Source organism: Callospermophilus lateralis, chromosome X, assembly GCF_048772815.1.
Source record: "Callospermophilus lateralis isolate mCalLat2 chromosome X, mCalLat2.hap1, whole genome shotgun sequence".
NCBI classification, from domain to species: Eukaryota; Metazoa; Chordata; class Mammalia; order Rodentia; family Sciuridae; genus Callospermophilus; species Callospermophilus lateralis.
This window is the reverse complement of record NC_135325.1, coordinates 32,944,513-32,970,294: the sequence shown is the minus strand read 5'-3', so window position 1 is coordinate 32,970,294 and position 25,782 is coordinate 32,944,513. Positions and strand designations below refer to the sequence as shown.

Genomic DNA, 25,782 nt, shown 5'->3' with positions numbered 1-25,782 from the left:
AGGCAATGGTCTGCCCCTGGCTGATGAGTGAGTGTTAGGACTGGCCTTAGTCTACATGTATGTGACTAAAGCAAGAACCATATCCACATGAGCCTTCCTGTAGGACTATCATTACCTGAGTGCTTCCTTAGGGCCACTCTACCAACTCAAGGATAGGTCCCAAAGAAAGCACTCTTTACCCTCCAACCTGTATTTGCCAAAATGAAGTGAAAGGGGATGTTGACCTAGGCACCCATAATAATCTCAGTCTGTGGCTCAGAGAATCCACCCCACCACACCAGGATGCAAACTCCAGAAGGGCAAAGATTCAGGTATGTTCTGCTTACTTAGAGCAGTGATTGGCATAGTATGTGTCTGATAAACTTTTTTAAAAATATATTTTTTATTTGTAGATGGATACAATACCTTCATTCACTTATTTATTTATTTATTTATTTATTTTTATATGGTGCTGAAGATTGAACCCAGTGCCTCCTACATCCTAGGCAAGCACTCTACCATTGAGCTACAATCCCAGCCCTTGATGAAATTTTGGTACTTACCTCTTATGTAGGTGACATCCCCTGCCCATCCATGCCCTTCAGGTTTATAGCCCTAAGGATGAACACTTCCCTCATCAAGCTGTTTTGATTTCTGGTACTGGGGATTGAACCCAGGGGTGCTTTACCACTTGAGCTATACCACTAACCCATTTATTTATTTATTTATTTGTGTTTTGAAACAGAGTCTCACTAGGTTGCAGAGGCTGGCCTTGTGATTACCCTTCCCAAGTTGCAGGGATTATAGGCATGTGCCACCACACTCAGCTTCTGAACATTTTTTTAACATAATTTTTTGTGGTGCTGGAGATCACACCCAGTACCTTCCACGTGCTAGGCAAATGCTTTACCATTGAGCCATATCTCTAGCTCTTTATGAGTGTTCTTATATACATCTCCCATCTTTTTTTTTTCTGGTACTTAGGATTTAACCCAGGGTGCTTTACCACCAAGCTACATCCCCAGCCCTTTTTATTTTTTGAGACAGGGGACTTGGGGCCTTGTTAAGTTGCTGAGGCTGGCCTTAAACTTGCAATCCTCCTGTCTCAGCCTCCCAAGCCACTGGCATTACATGCGTGTACCACCACACCCTCTTATACACATCTTTTGATGGACATATGCATTCATTTCCCTTGGAAATATATCTAGGAATGCGATTGCTAAGTTACAGAGTAAACATAATCAGCTTTAGTAGATCATGCCAATTTTCCAAAGTACACTCCCCTGTGGCAGATTCACCATCATTTATACTTTTCCATCTTTTCCACTGTATCCATTTTGGCAGGTGACTGATATTTTAGGGCCCACATTGGGATTAAGGGGTGGAAATTGAGTGTCTACGGAGTGTTAGGCCCCTACAGTGTGCCAGGCACTGATGGATATGAGCCTTTGTTCTTGGGAATCCCAGGACTAGGGTGGGGGCCTGATGTGAGTAGTCAGAGAACATAATCACCATAATCCTACCATTCGACCCCAAGGCCATTTGAATGTTGATATTTTGGGACCTAGATTTGATTTGCTAACATAACAGATACCAAACTCTGATCCTTCAATCTAACTGAACATTTCTTCTGCACAAGGCCCAGTGAACAAGGCGGTCCCTGTGGCAGGTACTATCATTTCCCTGTCCATAGCCCTGAGGCCTTACAGTTCCAGTGTGCGCTGGCCAACTTCCAACCATCAGATTCTACGTGGCTTTTCTGGAAGGCAGATTGCAGATGCCATGAAATGAAGACTCCCACCCTGTCCCAAAGTAGCCTTCAACCCTGACTGATGAGAGCTGGTGGATAAATACTCTTCTCCCCTCACCCCTCAGATGGTCCAACTTGTGTGTTCACCACTGGCCCCAAAACTCCTCAGTGGGAATATGCTCCAGTTGCCCACAGTGATAAACAACTGAAAAAACACTTTATTGATTGCTATGTGTGGTGGCGCATGTCTGTAATCCCAGAGACTTGGGAAACTGAGGCAGGAGGATCGAAAGTTTGAGACCAGCCTCAGAAATTTAGCGAGACCCTAAGCAACTGAGACCCTGTCTCAAAATAAAAAATAAGAAACAAAAAAGAAAAAGAAGAATAAAACTAAAAAACAAAATGGTCAAAATGAAAAATAAAAAGGGCTGAGGATGTGACTCAGTGACTAAGCACCCCTGCATTCAATCCCTGATACCAAAACAACACTTCCAACACTTCCTTGGTTGCCTTCTCTTCATTGTCTCACTTCCTCACTTTTCCAATGTCCTGTGGGTATGTCTGGAATCACTTCCTACATAAACTACTTGACTTCAATCCTTGTCTCAGGGTCTGCTTCTCGGGGGACACAAAATAAGACAGTCTCTGTCCTCAAGGACTTTATAGGTTGGTAGGTGACATTCTGAGATATTCTAAATTGAGTTACATGCCAGAGAATGGAGGGGGGCAGAGATAAGTGGAGGTCATTTTAATCGACAGGTTCAAGCTAAATCAACAAAGAAAAAGAAAAAAACTGCTCCAAATTTCCTTTCCTGTATGCTGCAGATTAGCCCTCAAGGCAATATTGCATTCTGCTTTGAATCAACCAAGCAAGAAGCAGCAAAAACTTCTATTTATGGACTAACCGCCTATCCCAGGACTTTGCTCACCTGGCCGTGTCCTGCCCCTCTTATCTATAGCCAGTGTATGTCCAATATAAACGATTTATGTTTCTTCTCCCCACAATTCATTCATTATACAACACCCTGGCCCCTTAGGTTCAGTGGACATTTTTCCAACTCTTATCTGGCTATACTGCTGGTAACTTAGGAAATTTGTCCCAGAACTGGTCTTTTCACCTTTGCCTACTATCTGTAATAGCTCAAGAAACCCTTTATTTCAGAAGCCTCTTAGTCTCAAAAGTTGATTTAACAAGGGCAAGGTGCTGGCCCTTTAATTTTATTTAAAGTACATAACTCTGCAGAAGACCTGGCATTATTATTAGTCCCATCTTTCATTTGCATCTGCAGAGGCCTCAGTGAGTATTGAGCCCAGGGTTTCAGGACCAGCCATGTAGCTTGTGAGCAGCTTCCCTGGGTTGGGAGGCTAGCTGCTGATCCATACTTTGTTCCTGTAGAATGAATGATCACTGGGGCTTTGAGCATCAAGCCAGGTTTGCTTATAAAGAAACCAAGCCAGCAGTCTTCCAGGTAATAAGTCTTTCAGCATACTGTGGCCTTTATCAGACAATACATTTAAGGAATAACAATTTAGGGGTAATGGTAATTGCTAGATAAATAAGTAAAATATGTAACAGTGATAAATGTTGAGAAAAATGAAGCAGAAAAGGGTATCATATGTACCCACATATATGCATGTGTGTATCTGTGGTTTTGTTTGTGTCCACATGCACATGTATATATGTTGAAAATTTAGTTCAAGTGGCCAAGGAAAAGGCCTCACTGAAAGAACTGTTGAGGGCTAAGGATATAGCTCACAGGTAAAGAGGTAAAGTACTTGCCTGGCATGCGCAAGGTCCTGGGCACCACAAAAAAAAAAAAAAAAAAAAAAAAAAATCAAAGACTGAGGGAATTATTTAATTGAGGAGAAAACTTTGTGTTATTTATGTTTTATTTTTTATTTTTTGGTTGTTGTTGTTGTTTTGTAGGAGATTGAACTCAGGGCCTCTGAGTCACACCCTCAGCCCTATTTTGTATTTTATTTAGAGACAGGGTCTCACTGAGTTGCTTAGCACTTCACCATTGCTGAGGCTGGCTTTGAACTTGTGATCCTCCTACCTCAGCCTCCCGAGCTGCTGGGATTACAGGCGTGTGCCACTGTGCCTGGCTTTTCTTTTCTTTTTTTTTTTTTTCAGTGCTAGGGATTGAACCCAGGGCTTTGTGCATATTGGGCAAGCACCCTACCACTGAACTACACCCCAATCCAAAGAGAGCTCTTTGAACAAGAGCTAAGTTCTCAAGATAGATAAACCTAATGTTTAGGAGTACAGCACTGGCAGCCAAGACTGTCAGGGCAAAAATCCAAACCCCCTCCATACCAAATGTATGCCTTTATGCCCTTGCTTTCTTCTGTAAAAGGGCTAATGATATTAAGTAACTCATAAGAATACATATGTAGTGCGAGTTGAACCCAAGGCGCTTTACCACTGAGCTACATCACTTGACCTTGTTAGTTATTTATTTAGATTTTTTGGGGAGGGAACTGGGGATTGAACTCAGGGACACTCAACCACTGAGCTACATCCCCAGCCCTATTTTGTATTTTTTATTTAGAGACAGGGGTCTCACTGAGTTGCTTAGTGCCTCACTGTTGCTAAGGCTGGCTTTGAACTTGCCATCCCCTGTCTCAATCTCCCAAACTGCTGGGATTACAGGCATGTGCCTCTGCGCCTGTCTATTTATTTAGATTTTGAGACAGGGTCTCACTAAGTTACAGAGGCTGATCTCAAACTTGCAATCCTCCTGCCTTGCCCACTCCCCCAGGTATACACCATCACACCTGGATATCATAAGGATTTTGAGAGGATTAATGAGTGTTTACAACATTGTCTCACACAGATTAGCTGTTTGTAAATATTGACCAGATGAATTAATTCTCATTAATATTAATGAGTGATCATGCAAGTTTTTTAAAAAAATAAGTGCCCTTAAAAAATAAAATTTGGGGCCAGTGTGATGGTGCATGCCCAGAAACTGGGGAAGCTCAGGTAGGCAAATCACAACTTTGAAGGCAGCCTCACCAATTTAGTGAGACCTTGTCTCAAAGTAAAAACAAAAGGGGGGGGGGGCTTGTACATGATAGGCAAGTGTTCTACCACTGAGCTACATCCCTAGCTCTACCTTATTTTATTATTATTTATTTATGTATTTACTGCTCTACTGGGAATTGGACTCAGGGCCTCATGCATGCTTATATTCTTTTAAAGAGAGAGAAGAAGAAAAGGGGAAGAAAAGAAGGAAGATAGGGAAGGAGAGAGGAAGGAAACCATAAAAAAACTCATTAGGATAAAGCAGGAACTGGTGTGTGTATGTGTGTGTGTGTGTGTGTGTGTGTGTGTGTGTGTGTGTGTGTGTCTGTTTAAGGTTGTTTTTGTTTTTTGAGGCAGAGTTTCTTTAAATTGACCAGGCTGGCCTTGAACTTGTGATCCTTTTGCCTCAGCCTCCAGAGTAGTTGGGACTTATATGCCTGCCCACAGTGCCTGGCCAAACTTTTTTTTTCTTTTTTCTTTTATGTTTGTGGGGTTTTTTTTTTGTTTGTTTATTTGTTTGTTTGTTTTTGGAAATATACTGAAATTTTAGGAATCACAAGCTTGGAAAAATCAAGACTTTATCCAGAGAGAAATGTGGAACCGAAGAGTTTATAGCAGAAAAGTGACCACAGCTTGAGCACAGCTAGACTGTGTACCAACTGAGTGGCCTTGGAAAAGTCATTTCTCTCAGAACCTGTTTCCTCTTGTAGACAAGGGGAGGGGATCATGTTAGTACCTAATCCATGGGGATGGTTTAGAGCCTTCAGCAGACAATAATACTAATAAATGTTGACACGAATTAGAGTTGACTATATATCCTAATCATTTTACACATATTATTGTGCTCATTTTACAGGGAAGAACAATGCACTATTCCAGCGAAGCCTTCAAGACTGCTTTGGTTCATCAGGTGTAGTGGCACTCCAATAATCCCAGTGACTCTGGAAACTGAGGTAGGAGGAACACAAGTTTGATCCTCAGAAATTTAGCGAGGCCCTAAGCAATATTGGGAAACCCTTTTTCAAAAATAAAAAATAAATAAATAAAATAAAAAGGGCTAGGGATGTGGCTCAGTGGTAAAGAGGCCCTGGGTTCAAACCGAGAGAGAAAGAGAGAGAGAGAGAGAGAGAGAGAGAGAGAGAGAGAGAGAGAGAGAGAGAGAGAAACACACAGAGAGAAACACGCAGAGAGAGACAGACAGACGGCTTTGGTTCAGATTTCAGCTCTATCACTTACAGATGTTTCTGCATCTGTAGTATGGGGATAATAAATGTGCCTATTTATAAGGATTAGATGAGGTAACATCTAAAGGCATTTAGAATTGTTCGTAGGATAAACAAGCAGTCAATAAGTGTTAGTCAAGGGCTGGGGTTGTAGCTCAGTGAGAGCTTAGTGATTAGCACAAGGCCCTGGGTTTGATCCCCAGTGTGAGAGTGTATGCATATGCATACACACAAAATGTTATTCAGATATTAAAGCCTCTTTAAAAAAAAAACTGCCCACATTTTTCACATAAACCAGCTAGGAGAAAAAGAGACAATCACATTTCTATGCAATGCATACTGAATCCTACTAGCACATATCAACACTAAATAATACAGCACTTAATTACATTTCTTATCAGAGTTTCTATTTTATTTTCGTTAACTTTTATTATTATTATCTGTGGTAGTAGGGATTGAACCCAGGGTCTCCCACAAGCTAGGCAAGTGCTCTACCAATGAGCTACATCCTCAGCCTGCTTTATTTTATTTTGAGACAGGGTCTGTCTATATTGCCCAGGCTAGTCTCAGAGAACTTTTGGTCATCCTGACTCAGGTTCCCTAGTTGCTGGGATTATTTATTTATTTATTTATCTATTTATTTATTTACTTATTTTTGATACTGGGTATTCAACCCAGGGATGCTTAACCACTAAGCCACATCCCCAGTTTTTTTTTTTTTCTTGGGTGGGGGTTTACCGGGGATTGAACTCAGGGGCACTCAACCACTGGGCCCCATCCCCAGCCCTATTTGCATTTTATTTAGAGACAGGATCTCATTGAGTTGCTTAGCACCTCACTTTTGCTGAGGCTGGCTTTGATCTCGTGAGTGATCCTCTTGCTTCCGCCTCCCAAGCTGCTGGGATTACCCGAGCTGCTGGGATTACAGGTGTGCCCTGCTCCCAGTTCCTTTTATTTTTCATTTGAAGCCACGGTCTCGCTAAATTGCCAAGGGCTTTGCTAAACTGCTGAGGATGGCCTCGAACATACCATCGTCCTGCTTCAGCTTCACAAATTGCTGGGATTACAGGTTTATGCCACCACACCTGGCCTCTAAAAGGCTTTGATTCATCAAATTTAAATGTATTATAAAGGGCTGGGGATGTGGCTCAAGCGGTAGCGTGCTCGCCTGGCATGCGTGCGGCCCGGGTTCGATCCTCAGCACCATATACAAACAAAGATGTTGTGTCCATTGAAAAACTAAGAAATAAATATTAAAAAAATAAATGTATTATAAAACAGTTTCAGACACAAACCTTCATCATTTCCCATACAGGGTTTCAACCCTGGCAGTTTGGATGAAAGCCAATACCTAAACGCTATAGAAGAAACCATAACAGCAGCACATGGAGTTAATCTTAAAGTGTTTTGGCCCCATCCCCAGATTTTTCCCACATTTTTATTGGTGCATTATAGTTGCACATAATGATAGGATTTGTTGTTACTTATTCGTACTTGCACACAATTTAACAATATAATTTGGCTCACATCACTCCCCAGCACTTCCCCCCTCCTGCTCCTCCTCCCACCTGCTAGTCACTTTCCTCTGCAGATCTCCCTTTGATTTTTGTCCCCAGATTTTTGTTTTTACATACTGTGGCTGCATTGAGACTCTGGGCCCCGCTGCCATTTACATCACGAAAACCAACACTGCTGGGCTGCCTTCCTTCCTTCGGTGACATTGGCCACAGAAAAAGACACCTTAAAGGACTAGCAAAGAGCCAGGCAGAGTGGCACACGCCAGTAATCTCAGTGGCTCAGGAAGCTGAGACAGGAGGATGCTCATCTCCAGCCCTTTTTATTTTTTAGACAGGGTCTCACTAAATTGCTTAGGGCCTCACTAAGTTGCTGAGACTGGCCTTGAACTTGCTTGCTTGATCCTCAGCAATTTAGGGAGTCCCTGTCTCAAAATAAAAAGGGCTGAGGATGTAGCTGAGTGGTAAATTGCCCCTGGGTTAAAACCTCAGTTCCCAAAACAAAACAAAACAAAACACCAGCAGAGAAAAACTGGGATAGGCTCAGGGACTATTTCCAGACCTGCCCATCCATGCCAATAGAGGCGGAGCCAATGGTGATAGGTATCTGTGGGCCAAAGACAGCACTTAGTTTTGTCCCCTGTCCTTTGGAGGAGCTTTGACGCTCTTTAAAGACTGCCAGACGGACCACTCAAGAACCCAGAGACTGCTTTGAGGTGCCAGGGTGTGCTGAGCAAAAGGATGAGGGCTGATTGACAAAGGGGCTGAGCAGTGAGCCCCGGGTTTGCACCCGCCCCTCTTTTGCGCGAAGTGGGCGGGGATCGGAGCTTAACAGAGTCTTTCCATTCAATGAGAACCTCCGAGTCAGGGTCCCTTGGGTAGTACGTGTCTTTTGGCAGTAAAGGGTAGGTTCTTGTTTTGACTAATTCACTTGTCATCCAATAAGCAGGTCTGCTTGAGGTGGGTGTGGGGCGACTGATGGAAGAAAAAACGGGGTTTGTTTGATCCTCAGCAATTTAGTGAGACCCTGACTCAAAATAAAAAGGGCTGAGGATGAAGGGGAGTAGTAAATTGCCCCTGGGTTAAAACCTCAGTTCCAAAAACAAAACAAAACCTTAACTGACTCTTGTTTTGCTTTAAGAAACCCTAATTCCATCGGTAGCCCCGCCCACTTATCTGTTTAAAAATCACAGCTTTAGAATTAGTTTGGCTTTCCTATGCTGTATGGAAACGTGGCTTCCTATTCAGTAGCCCCTGGAAAGAGAGTCTTAGGGGTGGGGGGTTGACATAGGAATGGAATTTGATATGAGGTTGCCTGGCCTGCGAGTCTATGAGAGAGAGAGGGGCTCTTTCTTCCTTTGGATTGAACCCAGGGGCACTCTACCACTGAGTTATGTCCCATCCCTTTTTATTATGAGATAGGGTCTCACCAAGTTTTGAGGCTGGCCTTGAACTTGCAATCCTCTGGTCTCAGCCTCTCCAGCAGCTGGGATTACAGGTGTGCACTACCATGCCATGTTGGAGGGGACTTGTTTCTGAGAAAGGGTCTCTGTGGTGGTTGATGGGGAGTTCTGGGGACAACGATGGAGGTCTGTGGGAGATGAGAGATGGAGACAGCGGTTGAGGTCAGTGTGGGTCACCCATGTTGTCTGATGACACCAACTGGAATCAAGCAGCTGATGGAGTCTGTGCAGCACATCACTACCATTGTCTCCCGAATACAGCAATGCATCTACCATCATGGTTCTCTTCCATCTCCCCCACACAAAATGACTCCACGTTTTCCACACATATAATTTGCAGTGTGACAATGATGTGCCTTTTGCTACAAAGGCCACACAACCATGGGTCAAGAGTCAAAGTGTCGGACAGATATTCTGTGCTGCCTACCATTGGCAGGTATCTGATATTGTTGAGTCCTTAAAAATGCAGAGATTGGCTAGGCATGGTGGCACATGTCTGTAATCTCAGTGGCTCCGAAGGCTGAGGCAGGAGGATAGCAAGTTCAAAGTCAGCCTCAGCAACTTAATGAGGCCTTAAGCAATTTAGAAAGATCCTGTCTCAAAATAAAATAATAAAAATAAAAAGGGCTGAAGATGTAGCTCTGTGGTAAAATGCCCCTGGTTTCAATCCTCAGTACCAAAAAAATAAATAAATAAATAAAAATAAAAAAGTTTGAGGCCAGCCTCAGCAATTCAGCAAGGGAGGCCCTAAGCAACTTAATGAGACCCTGACACCTTGTTTCAAAATAAATAAATAAAAAGGGCTGGGGATGTGGCTCAGTGGAAAAGCACCCCTGAGTTCAATCCTAGTACCAAAACAAAACAAACAAACAAACAAAAAACCAAAAAGCAGAGAATGGAGTTATACAGCTGCAAGCCAAGGTACACCAAAGATTACCACCTAACTATTAGAAGTTAGGAAGAGGCAAGGAGGATGGAAGGAAACCCCTAAAAGTTTCAGAGGGAGCTCATCCCTGCTGACTGCTTGAATTCAGACTACTAGTGTCCAGAATCATGAGAGAGAAGAAATTTCTGTTGTGTGTGTGTGAGTTTATTTTTTCAAATTTTTATTATTTTTAAGCCTCCAAGTTGTGGCACTCTGTTAGATAGCAGCCCTAGGAAATGAATACACTATATTCATAAAATGAATTAGGGATTTAACCAACCTCTTTTCAATCCTCTGTAAGAATTGATAAGATATTAAGTTATATGTTCCTTGAATGTTTTGTAGAAACTTTTTTTTGTGTGTGGGGTGTGCTGGGGATCAGAACCCAGGGCCTTGTGCATGCAAGGTGAGCACTCTACTAACTGAGCTCTACCCCCAGCCCTGTTTTGTAGAACTTGACTATGAAGCTTCTAGGCTTACTATTTTCTTTGTGGGAAGATATTTTTCAAATAAGAAGTAAACTCTTAGCCAGGTACTATGATGCATGTGTTACCCAGAGACTGTCAGGAGGATCTCAAGTTCAAGGCCAGCATGGGCAATTTTGCATGATTCTGTCTAAAAATAAAATTTTATTTGTTTATTTGGTACCAGGGATTGAACTCTGGGGTGCTTTACCACTGAGCTATATCCCCAACCCTTTTATTTTTTATTTATTTATTTTTAAATTTTTTTTTGTTGCAGTTGGACACAATACCTTTATTTTTATTTATTTATTTTTATGTGGTGCTAAGGATCGCCCCTCGCACAAGCTAGGTGAGCACTCTACTGCTGAGCCACAACCCCATCCCCCTTTTTATTTTTTATTTTGAGACAGAGTCTCACTAAGTTGCTGAGGCTACCTTGAACTTCTGATCCTCCTGCCCCAGCTTCCAGAGCTGCTGGGATTACAGGTATGTGCCACCACACCTGGCTTCAAAATTAAAGTTTAAGAAGGGCCAGGGATGCAGACAGTGGAAGAGCATTTATCTAGTATGCATGAAGCCCTGAGTTCAATCCCCAGTACTGGAGAGAAAAAAGAAAGAAAATCTTCAGGCACTTACTGTGTGTGTGTGTGTGTGTGTGTGTGTGTGTGTGTGTGTGCCACGCGCACGCGCGTGTGCATGTGTACATGTCTATGTGTTTTGATACTGGGGATTGAACCCAGAGTTGTTCTACCATTGGCTATATTCCCAGCTTTTTATTTTTTTATTTTGAGATAGGATCTCCTAAGTTGTTGAGGGTCTCTCTAAGTTGCTGAGGCTGGCCTTGAACTTTTGATCCTCCTGCCTCAGCCTCCTCAGTAGCTGGGATTACAGGTAAACCCCATGATGCCAAGCTTAGGCACCTACCATGTACCTCAAACACATATACACTTGTGAACAAGGTAGGGCAAAGACCTTGCTCTAATGGAACTCCCACAGACAGAAAAAAATATATGTTCTGAACACACACACACACACACACACACACACACACACACACATTCATAAGCCATTGGTAATGTTCAGTAGGCATTTAAATTTGTGTGTCTAGGGCTCTGCAGAAAGGTCTGAGATGCACATTCAGAAGCTGATAAATTGAAACTGTGGAGAGAAGGAGTATAGGCATTCCTTTATGTAAAATTGTTTCTAACACAATAATTCCTCATACTATTTGTGCTATCTCAGGTCTGTGATATCCTTTCTGGAAAAGTTTGTGTAGGATTGGTGTTTTTTTTTTCCTTTTAAATACTTGATAGAACTCATTGATAAAATTAGTTAGAACTTCCAGTATAATATGGAAGAGAAGAGAGAAGAGTTGATTTGCAGGGGTACTGGGGGTTGAGCCCAGAGATGTTTTACCACTGAGTTACATTGCCAGCCCCTTTTATTTTTTATTTTGAGACAGGGTCTCACTAAGTTGCTTAGGGCCTCACTAAACTGCTGAGACTGACCTCAAACTTGTGATCCCCTTGCCTCAGCCTCCTGAGCTGCTGGGAAAACAGGCATCTGTCATTGCACCCTGCAAAAGTAGCTATTTCTATTGTATTCCTGATTTTATTGTATTTTTTTAAATATTTATTTTTTAGTTGTAGATGGACACAATACCTTTATTTATTTATTTTTATGTGGTGCTGAGGATGGAACCCAGGGCGTGGCATGTGCTAGGTGAGCACTCTACCACTGAGCCACAACCCCAGCCCAATATTCCTGATTTTATGAGGAAAGCTTTAACTTTTTTACCTCATTATTTTACATGCAGGATTTTTTTACACACCCTTTATTTCATTGAGGAAGTCCTTAGTTGACTGAGAGGTTTTTGTTTGTTTTGTGTTACTGGGAATTGAATTCAGGGATGCTCTACCACTGAGATACACACCATCTTGTTTTATTTTATTTTGAGATGGGATCTTGCTAAATTGCTCATGCTGGCCTCAAACTTGCAATCCTCCTTCCTCAGGCTCCAAAATTGCTGGGATTACAGATATGTGCCACTGTGCCTATCATTTGAGAGTTTTTATTTTTTTAAAAAAAAGCCTGCTATGGTGGTGCACTCCTATAATACAAGCAACTTGGTAAGTTAGGGCAAGAGGCTCACAAGTTCAAGGCCAGCCTCAGCAATTTAGAGAAACTCTCAATAACTTGGTGAGACCCTGTATCAAAAAACAAAACAAAACAAAACACAACAACAACAAGACACACACACACACACACACACACACACACACACACACAACAAAGGAATGTAGATGGAATGAGGATGTAGCTCAGTGGTAGAGCACCTCTGGGTTCAATCCTAGGACAAAAAAAAAGAAAAAGAAAAGAATATTTGATTTTTGTCACATGCTTTTTCTGCATCTATTGAGATGATCATATGGTTTTTATTTTTCAGTTAGTCAATACTCTGAACTACAATGATTCATTTTGAAGTGTTATGTCAGCCTAGAAATCCTGGATTAAATCCCACTTGGTCATGATGTATATCTTTTTAATATATCACTAGATTGGATTTGCTGAATTTTTGTATCAATGTACATGAGAAATCCAATTTTGGCATCATGTTAATGCTGGCCTCATGTAATGACTTTATAAGTAGTCCCTCATCTTCAAATAGAATAGTTATTTCTTCCTTAAATTTTCTAATTTACCAATTATGCTATCTGAGTCTGGAAGTTTTCTTTTTTTTTTTTTCAGTAGTGGAGAGAGAGGTTTTTAACTGTAGTTGCAATTTCTTTAACAGATATAGGACTATTCAAGTTATCTATGTCTCCTTCTTCTCCTTGTTTTTTTTTTTTTTTTTTTTTTTTTTTTTTTTTCAGCCCTGAGAATGGAACCCAGGGCTTCACACATGCTAGGCAATGCTCTGTCACTGAGCTATATCACCACCCTATTTCTTCTTGAATGAGCTTTGGTAAATTGTTCCAATTTCATATATGTTGTGGAATTTATTTGCAAAGAGTTGTTCAAAATATGCCCATATTACCAGGTATGGATGGCTCATGCCTGTAATCCCAATGACTCAAGAGGCCGAAGAAGGAGGATTTCAGGTTTGAGGTCAACCTCAAGAATTTAGCTACACCTTAAACAACTTAGTGAGACCCTGTCTCAAAGTAAAAAAAATAATAATAATAAAAATAAAATAAATAAATAAAAAGGGCTAGAGATTTAGCTCGGTGATAGAGCACATCTGGGTTCAATTCCCAGATATATATCTCCATATCCTTTTTAATATCTGTAGATCTGTCACCTCTCATTTTTTATGTTGATAATTTGTCTTAGTACTTTTTCATGATAAGTTTGGCTAGACATAAATTTTATCTACCCAAAGAATCTGCTTTGGGCTTTATTAGTTTTTTTTCATTTATTCTGTTTTCTATTTTATTGGTTTCTGCCCTGATCTTGACATTTCCTCTCTTTTGTGTACCTTGGCTTTAATCTGATCTTTGTTTTCTAGTTTCTGAAGGTGAAATCTGAGGGTATTGATTTGAAGCCTTTCCTTTTTTTCCCCCTAACATAACCATTTTGTTCTGTAAACTCCCCTGTAAGTCCTGCTTTTGTAGTTATTTCAGAAATTTTGATATATTTTCATTTTCATCCATTTCAGGATGCCTTCTAGTTTCCCTTTTGATTTCTTGGACCAATGAATTTTTTAAAGTGTTATTTAGTTTCCAAATATTTGGGGATTTTACAAGGGTCTTTCTGTTATTTTTTTTTAAAGAGAGAGAGAGAGTCGGAGAGAATTTTAATATTTATTTTTTAGTTTTTCAGCGGACACAACATCTTTGTATGTGGTGCTGAGGATCGAACCCGGGCCGCACGCATGCCAGGTGAGCGCACTACCGCTTGAGCCACATCCCCAGCCCTGTTATTGATTTTTTTTTGCAGTGCTGGGAATGGAACCTGGGGCCTCACATATGCTAAGCAAGTGCTCTACTTCTGAGATATACACATCTCCGAGTCCTGATTTAAAATTTGATCCCTATGTTGTTAGAGAACATTTTTTTCTTTCACTTGAATTCATTTTTATTTATTGAAACTTTTTTTTTTTTTGGTACCAGGAGTTGAACCCAGGGGCACTCAATCACTGAGCCACATCCCCAACCCCTTTTATTTTCTATTTCCAGACAAGGTCTTAATAAGTTGCTTAGGGTAAGTTGCTGGGGCTGGCCTCAAATCTGTAATCCTCCTACCTCAGCCTCCCGAGTCCTTAGAATTACAGGCGTGTGCCACCATGACAGGCCTGAAATTTATGGATGGTCAGAATATGATGTATCAGTAAGAGTTCTGTGTGCACTTGAAAAAAATGTGTATTCTGTTGCCGTTGAACAATATGTTCCATAAATATCAATGAAATTAAGTTGGTTAGTAGTGTTGTTCAGGTCTACTATGTCCTTGCCTATATTGATTGACTACTTGTTTTATTAATTATTAAGAGAAGCTTATATAAATCTCTTACTGTAATTGTTAATTTACTTTTTTCTCCTTGCAGTTTTATCAATTTGTGCTTCTTGCATTTTGTAACTGTATTGTTTGGTTTGGTTTTTGGGTGTTTGAATTTTGTAGTATTGGGGATTGAAACTAGAGGCACTTTACCACCAAGCTACACCCCCAGCTTTTCTTAAATTTTAACTAATTATTTTTGCATACTGGGGATTGAACTCAGTATTTATTTTCAATAAATAAAAATTGAACTCAGGAGCACTTTACTACTGAGCTACATCCAGCCTGGTTTTTTTTTTTTTTTTTTTTTGGTACCGGGGATTGAACTCAGGGATACCCGACCACTGAGCCACATCCCCAGCCCTATTTTGTATTTTATTTAGAGACAGGGTTTCATTGAGTTGCTTAGCACCTTATTTTTGCTGAGGCTGGCTTTGAACTTGTGATTCTCCTGCCTCAGCCTCCGAGCCTCTGGGATTACAGGCATGTGCCACTGCACCCAGATTTTTAATCCTTTTATTTTTACCTATGAGTGTGTTTATATTTGAAGTACATTTCTTGTAGGCAGCATAGAGCTTTGTCTTGCCTTCTTTTGGGGGAGGGGGTTTCCAGGGTCTCACTGAGTTGCTTAGTGCCTTGCTAAGTTGCTGAGGCTGGCTTTGAACTCACTATCCTCCTGCCTCTGCCTCCTAAGCTGCTGGGACTATAAGCATATGCCATGCTCAGCTTGTCTTGCTTTTTAATCCAGTTTAATCCAGTCTGGCAATATCTTCCCTTGGATTGAAATTTTATATATATATATGAGAGAGAGAGGAGAGAGAGTGTGTGTGTGTGTGTGCACATGCATGTATATGCATGTGTGCGTGTGTGCATGCATTTGCATGTGGTACTGGGATGCTTTACTACTGAGCTATATCCTCAGCCTTCTTATTTTTTAATTTTGAGGCAGGGTCATGCCATGTTGCCCAGGCTGGCCTTGAATTTGAGATCCTCCTGACTCAGCTTCCCAAGTAGCCAGTATTACAGATGTGTGCCACCACACCAAATTTAAAAGCAATTTCTTATGGTTAATTAGAAAGAACCTTATTATAAACAGTATATGTGAAAATAAGATCAGAAGAACACATTTCCCCACTAAGTGAGCATTAAGGTTATGTTAAAGGATAATGTTAGTTTCAGGGTTATGGCTAGGTTTAGGATCAGGGTAAGGGCCAGGTTAATTTCATGATTAGTGTTAAGTCAGGATCAGGTTCATGATCAGTTAGAATAAATATCAATTTCAGATCAATGTCAGAATGAGTCAAGTTTATTGTCAATTTCAAGATTGGGGTTAGGCTGGGCATGGTGGTGCATGCCTATAATCCTAGCAAATCAAGAGACCGAGGCAGGAGCATTTTAAGTTCAAAGCCAGTCTCAGAAACTTAGCAAGAGCTTGGCATGTGGCTAAGTGGTTAAGTGTCCCTGGGTTCAATCCCTGGTACCAAAAAATTTAGGTCAGGTTCTAGTCCAATGTCAGTATTCTGGTTAGGTTTAGGTTAGGGTCAGGCTCATGGTTAGGAATATAATTAGGGTAGAGATCACATTTAGCGTTAGGTTAAGGGTTAACCTTAGGTTAAGGGTTAGAGTCAGACAGTATCATGATCATGTAATATTTAGAATTAGTTCATAGTTAGCTTCCAAATTAAGGTTCATAGTAAAATTAGAATCAAGTTTACGGTTATGATTAGCATTAGGTCAGGTATATGGTAAGGGTCAGTGTTAGGGTTAAGTTTAGTTTGAGGTCAGTGTTCAATTGTTGGATTTTACTGTCAAGATGAAGATTTGGTATGGGTTAGAAATAAGGGTGGGCAGTTTCCTACTTCACATTGGTTAACTAGCTGGCTACAGCTGGAATTTGGGAGGCATATTTTAGGGATTTGGATCACCCCAGTTCCATGAAAGACCTCTTCTGAAAAACTTTTAAACCCTGTATTGTCTGTTTGCAGTGAACTTCTCAGAGGCATCCCTCACAAACAGCCTCTGCATCCTCTTCACAAGTACCTCAAGCCTTCTGGTGCTGTCCTGCTCCTTTCTCTCACTGAAATAAGAATGGTGGTGGGAGGACAATCAGGTAACTATCTGCAGTTGGGAAGCACAATATGGAGCTTTGGATGGCCCTTGGTCTACTGTAATCCTCCCTAAAAGGCTTTTTGTTGTTGTTGTTGTTGTCATTGTTTTGCAGCACTGGGGATTGAACCTAGGGGTACTCTACCCCTGAGCTATATCTCCAGCCCTTCTTATTTTATTTTGAAACAGGGTCTCGCTAAGTTATTCAGGCTGGCCTGGAACTTGTGATCTTCTAGCTTCAGCCTCCCAAGTTATCGGAATTACAGGTGTGTGCCACCACACCCAGATTAAAAGTCTTCACTTTAGAGTTCCGCAGGGACTCACCCAGTCATTCCGGGCACTCTAATTTCTCCCAGTTGAGGGCCAGAGCTGGGAAGGTACTACATAGAAGTAGCACTGTTATCCTGCTGTGGTTGCAGGAACCAGTCTTGGGTGTTGGGTCATGTCTTACAAAGGCTTCTGAATCTTAGCCACTTGGGAGGCTGAGGCATGAGGATCATAAATTCAAAGCCAGCCTGGGCAATTTAGTGAGATTGTGTGTCAAAATAAAAAATAAAAAAGGGACTGGGGATGTAACTCAGTGGTAGAATGCTCCTGGGTTCAATCACCAGTACCACACACACAAAAAGCCCTCTGTATCTTCTGCAGAGGCCCCAGGAGATGCTGATGCTGGTCCCGCTCACTGCAGGGGTCCCAGCAAGCCTATCCTCTGTTGAAGCCTTCAAAGGACTAGTAAAACTGTCCTATTTCTGTCTGATCTTGTGTGCCTAAGAACAGGGGTTAGAAAGCCATGGCTGATGGGATGGACAGGTGGAAGAGAGAGCCCCCTGAAGAGCTTGATCTGGGAGTTTTCCTAGAGCTAGATAACTGCAGAGGACCTCCAAAAAGGCAAGTCAATCCAGCCTCCACAAATGAGTTGAGCATGTCAATAAACCTTCCAGATCATGACATCAGAGAGTTACCAGTTTGACTAAAGAGGGTGGAACTCAGATGGTGTTTCAAATGGAACCTTGTTCCACAGTCGGTCTCCCTGGAATTTTTGTTGTTGTTGCTGTTTTGTTTTTAAAGTAGTAGAGATTGAACCTGGGTGTTTTATCATTGTGCTACATCCCCAGCCCTTTAAAAAAATCATTTTTTTTGTAGTTGTAGATGGACACAATACTTTTACTTTATTTATTTATTTTCATGTGGTGCTGAAGATGAAACCCAGTGCCTCATATGTGTTAGGCAATCACTCTGCCACTGAGCTACAGCCTCAGCCCTCCAGACCTTTTTATTTTAATTTTGAGACAGGGTCTCCCTAAGTTGCCCAGGTTGGCCTCAAACTTGCAATTCTCCTTTCCTAAGTTTCCAGAATCATCTCTGAGCACCACTATGCCCAGCTTTCCTGAAAATTTCTTGCATTCTTCATATTGGCCTCTGGGGTTGTCCCTAGGGTTCCACTACTCTACAACTTCCTCTGTATAATGAGCAGGGCCATAAATCCGTGCTTGTTATTACAAAACCAGCTGACTGCATGAGGGGTGCTTCTTGCGGCTTCAGATACCCCAGTTCCTATCATGCCTCTCCTAAAGGTGACAACACTCCCCATGGAGAACCCCAGGACTGACCTGTGCTATTCTTCCCCAATTCTTTCTTCCCTGCCCAAGAGATGGGGCCATTAAGTATCAGGTTGCATGTCTGAATGGCTCTGTTGGGGAAGTAAGTGCTGGTGTATGGGTTTGCCTCTGTTCCCAGTGGGCCCTTCCTAAAAGGCCTTGGCACCCTTGGTGTTGACTCCTGGCATTGTCCTGTCAGTCTTGCTCCTCTCCAAACTCCTCTACCCTAGAAACGGGGCCACTAGATGCCTGGGTGATTATGTAAAACCAATTAGCCTCAGAGGATGGGAGGCCCTGATTAGGTCCTCCTATTGTTCCTGCTTTCCCTAGGGTCATTTCTAAAAGAACTGAATCCTCGGTGGAAGTTTCCAGGGCTACCTCTGCCATCCCTCCTCTCTTCTTTCTCCCATGCATTAGAAATGGGGGTGTGGGGCTGGGGTTGTGGCTCAGTGGTACAGCACTCACCTAGTACATGCGAAGCCTTGGGTTTGATCCTCAGCACCACATAAATAAATAAATAAATAAATAGATAAAATAAAGGTATTGTGCCAACTACAACTAAAAAATACTTATTAAAAGAAAAGAAAAGAAATGAGGTTGTGAAAGACCCAGGCTAAGGCTGGGTGGTAGGAGAGTTTCAATGACTGCTTGTGAAAGATGGAACTTATCCTCTGTAGAGAAAATTAGACTTTATCTCATGGTTAAGTAGTAAGGACTAGGGCCAAGATTATGGCTCAGTGGCAGAGTGCTTGCCTTGAATGTGTGAGGCACTGGGTTTGATCCTCAGCACCACATAAAAATAAGTAAATAAAAGTATTGTGTCCATCTACAACTAAAAAAAATATTTAATAAAAAAGAAGTAAGGACTAGCCAGGCATAATGGCATATGCCTGTGATCTTAGTGACTTGGGAGGCTGATATAGGAGGATTGTCAATTCAAGGCCAGCTTGGGCAACTTGGTGAGACCCTGTCTTAAAATAAAAAACATAAAAGAGAGCTGAGAATGTAGCTCAATGGTGGAGCACACCTAGGTACAATCCCCAGTACCCTCCCCCAACCCCATACCCACAATGTAGGCACTAGACTTTGGGGCTAAGATCAGGAATTATTATCTGGAGAAAGAGTGGAGATTTGGCCCCTAGAGAAGGAATTGGGAAACCTAATGCTGGTGGCATAAGTTGGGATTTATACTCTGGAGGATCCTTCCTTGATTTCTGGCAGGAGAAATAAGGACTCACTCTCTAGAGGAAGAGGTTAGTGCTTAGTCTCTGTAGCAAAAAGTGGGATTTAGGTTCTGGAGCTAATAGTGTAGAGTTAGCCACTCACAGGGGAACTAGGGAAGCAGTACTTGGCAGCATAAGTTGGGAGTTACTATCTGGCAGAGGGAAGACAGGACTTAGTGCCTGGTATTAGGAGTATGGTGTTTGTTCTTGGCTTTGGACTCAAATGTCTGATGGGAGATGTTCAGAACTATAAATAGTCTGAGATTTTATTCTACTTATAAGACAATAAGCTATCCCATTTTGTGGATGCAATCAGAAGACGTGACTCTCCTTAGCTAGAGATAAAGAATTTTACTATTCACAGAAAGAGCCATAGTCAGAGTATGCACGATGTTTGGGCTGGTTTTCCATGCTCCCAGGACTAAAGTGGGTAATGCAGATGGGCCTAGATGCATGTCTGTACACATTGTGAGTGGAGTTGCACTAGAAGAACGCTGAATGTGGGGGATTCATGTATTTTTAAATTATTTTTTAGTTGTCCATGGATTTTTATTTTATTGATTTATTTTTATGTGGTGCTGAGAATCAAACTCAAGGCCTCACACATGCTAAGCAAGCACTCTACCACTGAGCCACATCACCAGCCCCCTCATGGCTTTTATAGAGCTGTAAAAAGTCTGCTTTTTCTCTGGAAGGAAATGTTATTCCATTTCTCAAGGGAGCTCACTGAGCAATTGACTGTGTAAAGATCCAAGGCCTTTTATCTTGGCATGTCTCAAAAGAATGTGTAGGGACCCTTAGGGACCTTGGCAGATTGTCTTTTGGCAAGTCAGATTGACCAGATGGCCTACTCTGTGGTTTGACAAAATGTTCTGATTTGGGTGTTGACCTTAGGTCTGGGTTCACAGGTTGACCAGATGTCTTGATTTACTATCAACCAGATGTTCTTTTTAGAAGTTTTGTTTGACTAGATGGCTGTTTAGACCACTGACCAGAAAAGACTCAGATAGTGCAAGAGGTTTGTCAGAGAGAGTCTTCTATCACTGGGGAAAGAGGCCAGAGCCTGTGGCCCACAAGATTGAGTATCCAGGTCCAGGGGCAGTAGAGCTATGTTGGAGGCTTTTCCAGGAGATCTGCTCCTCAGAGTTCTCAGAATACTCCACCATAGCCCCTAGAACTCCTTGGCCATTCCACTACTCTCTAACCCACCTTTACAGAGAAATGGGCAGAAAGTAACTGCTAGGAGGCTAGCTAGCTGTATGGGTGGAGGAGATGTCTGATTTTGTGTGTGTGTGTGTGGGGGGTACTAGGGGGTACTCATGGGCACTTGGCCATTAAGCCCCACCCCTATTTTCTGTATTTTATTTGGAGACAGAATCTCACTGGGTTGCTTAGCACCTTGCTTTTGCTGAAGCTGGCTTTGAACTTGTTTGTGATCCTCCTGCCTCAGCTTTCTGAGCCACTGGAATTATGGGCATGTTCCAACACGCCCTGCGAGATGCCCAATTTTAAACTTCAGATTATCTCTGGTCTTCTGATAGTCCACAAAAGTCTATGCCCTTTTTGGAACTCTGTCCCAGCCCTGTTACTCTCTGAACTCTCTCAATTGAGAAATGGGGATGGGGAGGAACTAATTAAAGACCAGACAATTAGTGGACTGCAGTGAGGGTTGGGAGTGGGCAGGAAGAGGCCAGCCTGAAGCTTACAAATCCACTGTGTTCCCTGGAGATCCCCTATGAAAAGGTCTTTGCAGGTTGGGTTTTAGCTCAGGTGTTCAGAAACAATTTTATGGAGTTGCTTTTCATACATTGGGTTTTTTGTTTTTTTTCTTTTTAACTCAGGGGCACTCGGCCACTGAGCCACATCCCCAACCCTATTTTGTATTTCACTTAGAGACAGGGTCTCACTGAATTGCTTAGCACCTCACATTCTGCTGAGACTGGCTGTGAACTCAGGATCCTCCTGTCTCAGCCTCTGTTGCTGCTGGGATTACCTCCGGAGCTGCTGGGCCATCTCGCCCAGAGGGGTTCTAATTAACATACCAAAGACTGAGAACTGAGCTAATGCTAGACCTCTATCCAAGTCCAAGACTAACCAGTGGGTGGTACACAAATGTGAAAGACTTGAATAACATTGCAAAGCCCATGAAAGCTGAATTAACATTGAAACCACATCCACAGAAGACAGAATGAGCTGATGGCCTGAAGCTAACCAATAACCATTGCCTGCTAAAACAAATATACCAGCATTCTTCAGAGGATTTAAACAAGACTCAGGATCCCAATGTAATATCCAAAATGTCCCAGATACTATCCAAAATCTCTGAGTATACAAAGAACAATGAAATGCTCCGTTCAGATGGGGAAAGACAACCAGTGGATGCCAAGAATGAGATCATTCAGACATTGGAATTATCTGAGAAGAACTTTAAAGCAGTCATTATTAAAAAATGATTGAATGAGCAATCATGAAAATTCTCAGAACAAATATTAAAATGGAAAGTATTTGAATAGAAAAGAGAACATGTAAAGGTCAGCCAGATGGAAATTTTAGAAATGAAAGATAAAATTAGAAAGATAACTGGGTGGCCAGGCTGGATGGCACACACCTGTAATCCCAGCAGTTTGGGAGGCTGAGGCAGAAGGATTCCAAGTTCTAGGCCTGCCTCAGCAACTTGGTGAGACCCTGTCTCAGAAAAAAAAAAGTGTTGGGGTATAGCTCAGTGGTAGAGCACTGTTATGGTTTGGAAATGAGGTATCTCCCCCAAACTCATGTGTGATACAACACAAGAGGTTTAGAGGAAAAATGTTTGGGTTATGAAAGCCTTAACCCAATCAGTGAATTAACCCCTGACAGGGATTAATTGAGTGATAACTGAGGGCTGGAAGGGTGTGGCTGGAGGAAGTGAGTGCCTGGGGGTGTGGTTTTGGGGTATATCTTTTGTATCTGGAAAGTAGATCAGCTTTCTGATCATCATGTGAGCTGCTTCCTTCTACCACATTCTACTGCTATGATGTTCAGCCTCACCTTGAGCTCTGAGGAATGGAAATGGCTGTCTATGGACAGAGACTTCTGAAACTGTGAGCCCTCAGATAAACTTTTCCTCCTTAAAATTGTTCTTCAGGTATTTTAGTCATAGCAGTGAAAAAGCTAATAAGCACCCTTGGGTTCAATTACTGCCCCCTACCAAAGAAAGATAATTGGGTGCTGGATGAGATCAATAGAAGAATAGAATAAAGATGACAGGAACAATCCGGTGAACTTGATGATAGATCAAGAAATATTATTGAACCAGAACAACAGAAAGGATAAAATTGAAAAAATTCAACAATCTCAGGCGAAACAACAAAAAGTCTAATATTCAAGTCACTGGGTTCCTAAAAAGAAAGGTGCATGGGGCAGTAAAAATATTTGAACTAATAATGGCTCAAATATCCCAAGCTAGATAATGACATCCACCTAGAGATTAAAAAAAATGAGCAAACTCAAAATGGGATAAAGTCAAATAAATCCACATCCAGACACATCAGAACTGTTGCAAACAAAAGACAAAACATTTTGAAAGCAGTGAGAAAAGAATGACCCATTTACCTGAAGGGGAACAACTGTAGCTTTTTTATCAGAAACCAAGAAGGCCAGAAGGAAATGGCACATTTTAAAATGCTGAAATGCTAAAAGAAAGGAATTAGCAACCCTCAATTCCATATCTGGAATTGAGGTGAAATAAAGACATTCTTATATGAAAGAAAATTAAGAAAAGTTGCAGGCAGCATACCTGGCCTAGAGGAAGTATTAAATGAAATCTTTAAACAATAAAAAAGGATAAAAGAAAGAAACTCAGAATATCAGGAATGGAGGAAGAACAACAGGAATGGTAAATATCTTGGTAAACATAATGAGCTTTTTTGTGGGGGTGGGGTGGAGGGATTGAACCCAGGGATAGTTAACCACTCAGCCACATCCCCAGCCCTTTATATATTTTATTTTTTATTTTTAAAGAATTTGTTTTAATTAGTTATACATGACTATATTTTATTTTGAGACAGGGCCTTGCTAAGTTGCTGAGGACTGGCTTTGAACTCCTCCTGCCTCGGCCTCCCCAAGCCATTGGGATTATAGGTGTTGCCACTGCATGCAGCATGAGCTATTTTTTCCTTTTGAGTTCTTTAAAACTTGCTTCATAGTTAAAAGCAAAATATGTAACATTAAGTGAAAGTACAGTCATGCTCCACTTAACAAGGTGAATATGTTCTGAGCAATGCATGATTAGATAGTTTTGTCATTGTACAACCATCACAGAGTATACTTGTACAAGTTAGATGGCTACTATGGTACAATGTTACTAGGCAATATAGTCTTTTTTTTTTTTTTTTTGTCCTGGGGATTGAACCCAGAGGCACTGAGTCACATCCCCAGCTCTTTTTATTTTTCACTTAGAGACAAGGTCTTACTAAGTTGCTTAGGGCCTCACTAAGTTGCCAAGTCTGGCCTGGAATTTGCAATCCTCCTGCTTCAGCCTCCCAACCTGCTGGGATTACAGACATGTAAAAATATATTGCTAGGCAATATAATCTTATGTGACCACTGTTGTATATGCATGTGGTCCACCCTTGACTGAAACATGTGGCACATAACTGTATACAGACATAGTATATAATAACATAACAAGAAGGAGGAAGGGGGGCTGGGGATGTGGCTCAAGTGGTAGTGCGCTCGCCTGGCATGCGTGCGGCCCAGGTTCGATCCTCGGCACCACATGCAAACAAAGATGTTGTGTCCGCCGATAACTAAAAAATAAAATATTAAAAAATTCTCTCTCTCTCTCTCTCTCTCTCTCTCTCTCTCTCTCTCTCTCTCTCTCTCTCTCCCCTCTCTATCTTTAAAAAAAAAAAGGAGGAAGGGTAAGGGTTATACATCAAGAGGAAAGTGGTAAAGTATTGATTCTAATAGACTAAGAAATGTTAATTTGGGGCCTGGGAGTTTAACTCAGTGGTAGTATGCTTGCCTAGTATACACAAGGCCCTGGATTTGATCCCCAGCATCACAAAAAACAAAGCAAAACAAAATGAAAATCTTTGTATTTTATAATCCCTAAAGCAATCACTGAAAAAAATTATGTAAGTAGATATAGTTAGAATCAAAAGGTACAAGAAAATGTTCAAATAACCCAAATGAAGGCCCTAAAGGAAACAGAAAAATAAACAGGAAAAATGAAAGCAAATAATAAAATGGCAGACCTAAATCTAAACATATCAATAATTATACCAAATATCAATGGTATACACACATAAATGAAAATACAGAGATTGTCAGAAGGATAAAATAATGGCCCAACTATATGATAAAGAAACTCAAAATATAATGACTCAGGTAATTTTCAAGTAAGATGATGGGCAAAGTATAAATATGAGCTGGGTGTGGCGGCACAAGCCTGTAATCCTAGTGACTCAGGCGGCTGAGGCAGGAGGATCACTAGTTCAAAGCAAGCCCCAGCAACTTAGTGAGGCACTTAGCAACTCAGCAAGACCCCGTCCCCAAATAGAATGTAAAAAAGGGCTGGGGATGTGGCTCAATCCTTAAGCATCCCTGGGTTCAATTCTCAGTACCAAAGGAAAAAAAAATCTAGTTCTTGAGCTGGTGGTGTAGTTAAGTATTAGAATGCTTGCTTTAGCATGTGAGATGTCCTGGGTTTGATTCCTGGGCACTGCAAAAAAAATTAGCTTCCAAGATAAAATTCAAAAAGCCAGGCACTATGGTGCATACCTGTAGTCCAAGTCCAAGCTACTTGGGCTACTTGAGAGTCAGAGGCTGAAGGACTGCTTGAGCCCCAAAGTTGGAGGCCAGCCTGGGCAACATAGAGAGGCTTGTCTCAAAAAAAAAAAAAAAAAGAAAGAAAGAGGGGAGAGAGAGAGAGAGAGAGAGAGAGAGAGAGAGAGAGAGAGAGAGAGAGAAAGGAAAGGAAAAATCTCCAGGTCCAAATGGTTGAAACTTTGCCAAATATTTAAAGACTAAATA

The 25,782-nt window shown here is 41.5% G+C and overlaps 1 protein-coding gene across 1 annotated transcript in view; it reads right to left on the bottom strand.

Annotated features, from left to right (window-relative positions):
• The window catches only part of LOC143639426 (uncharacterized), an 831,269-nt gene that overhangs the window by 240,308 nt on the left and 565,179 nt on the right, over window positions 1–25,782 (bottom strand).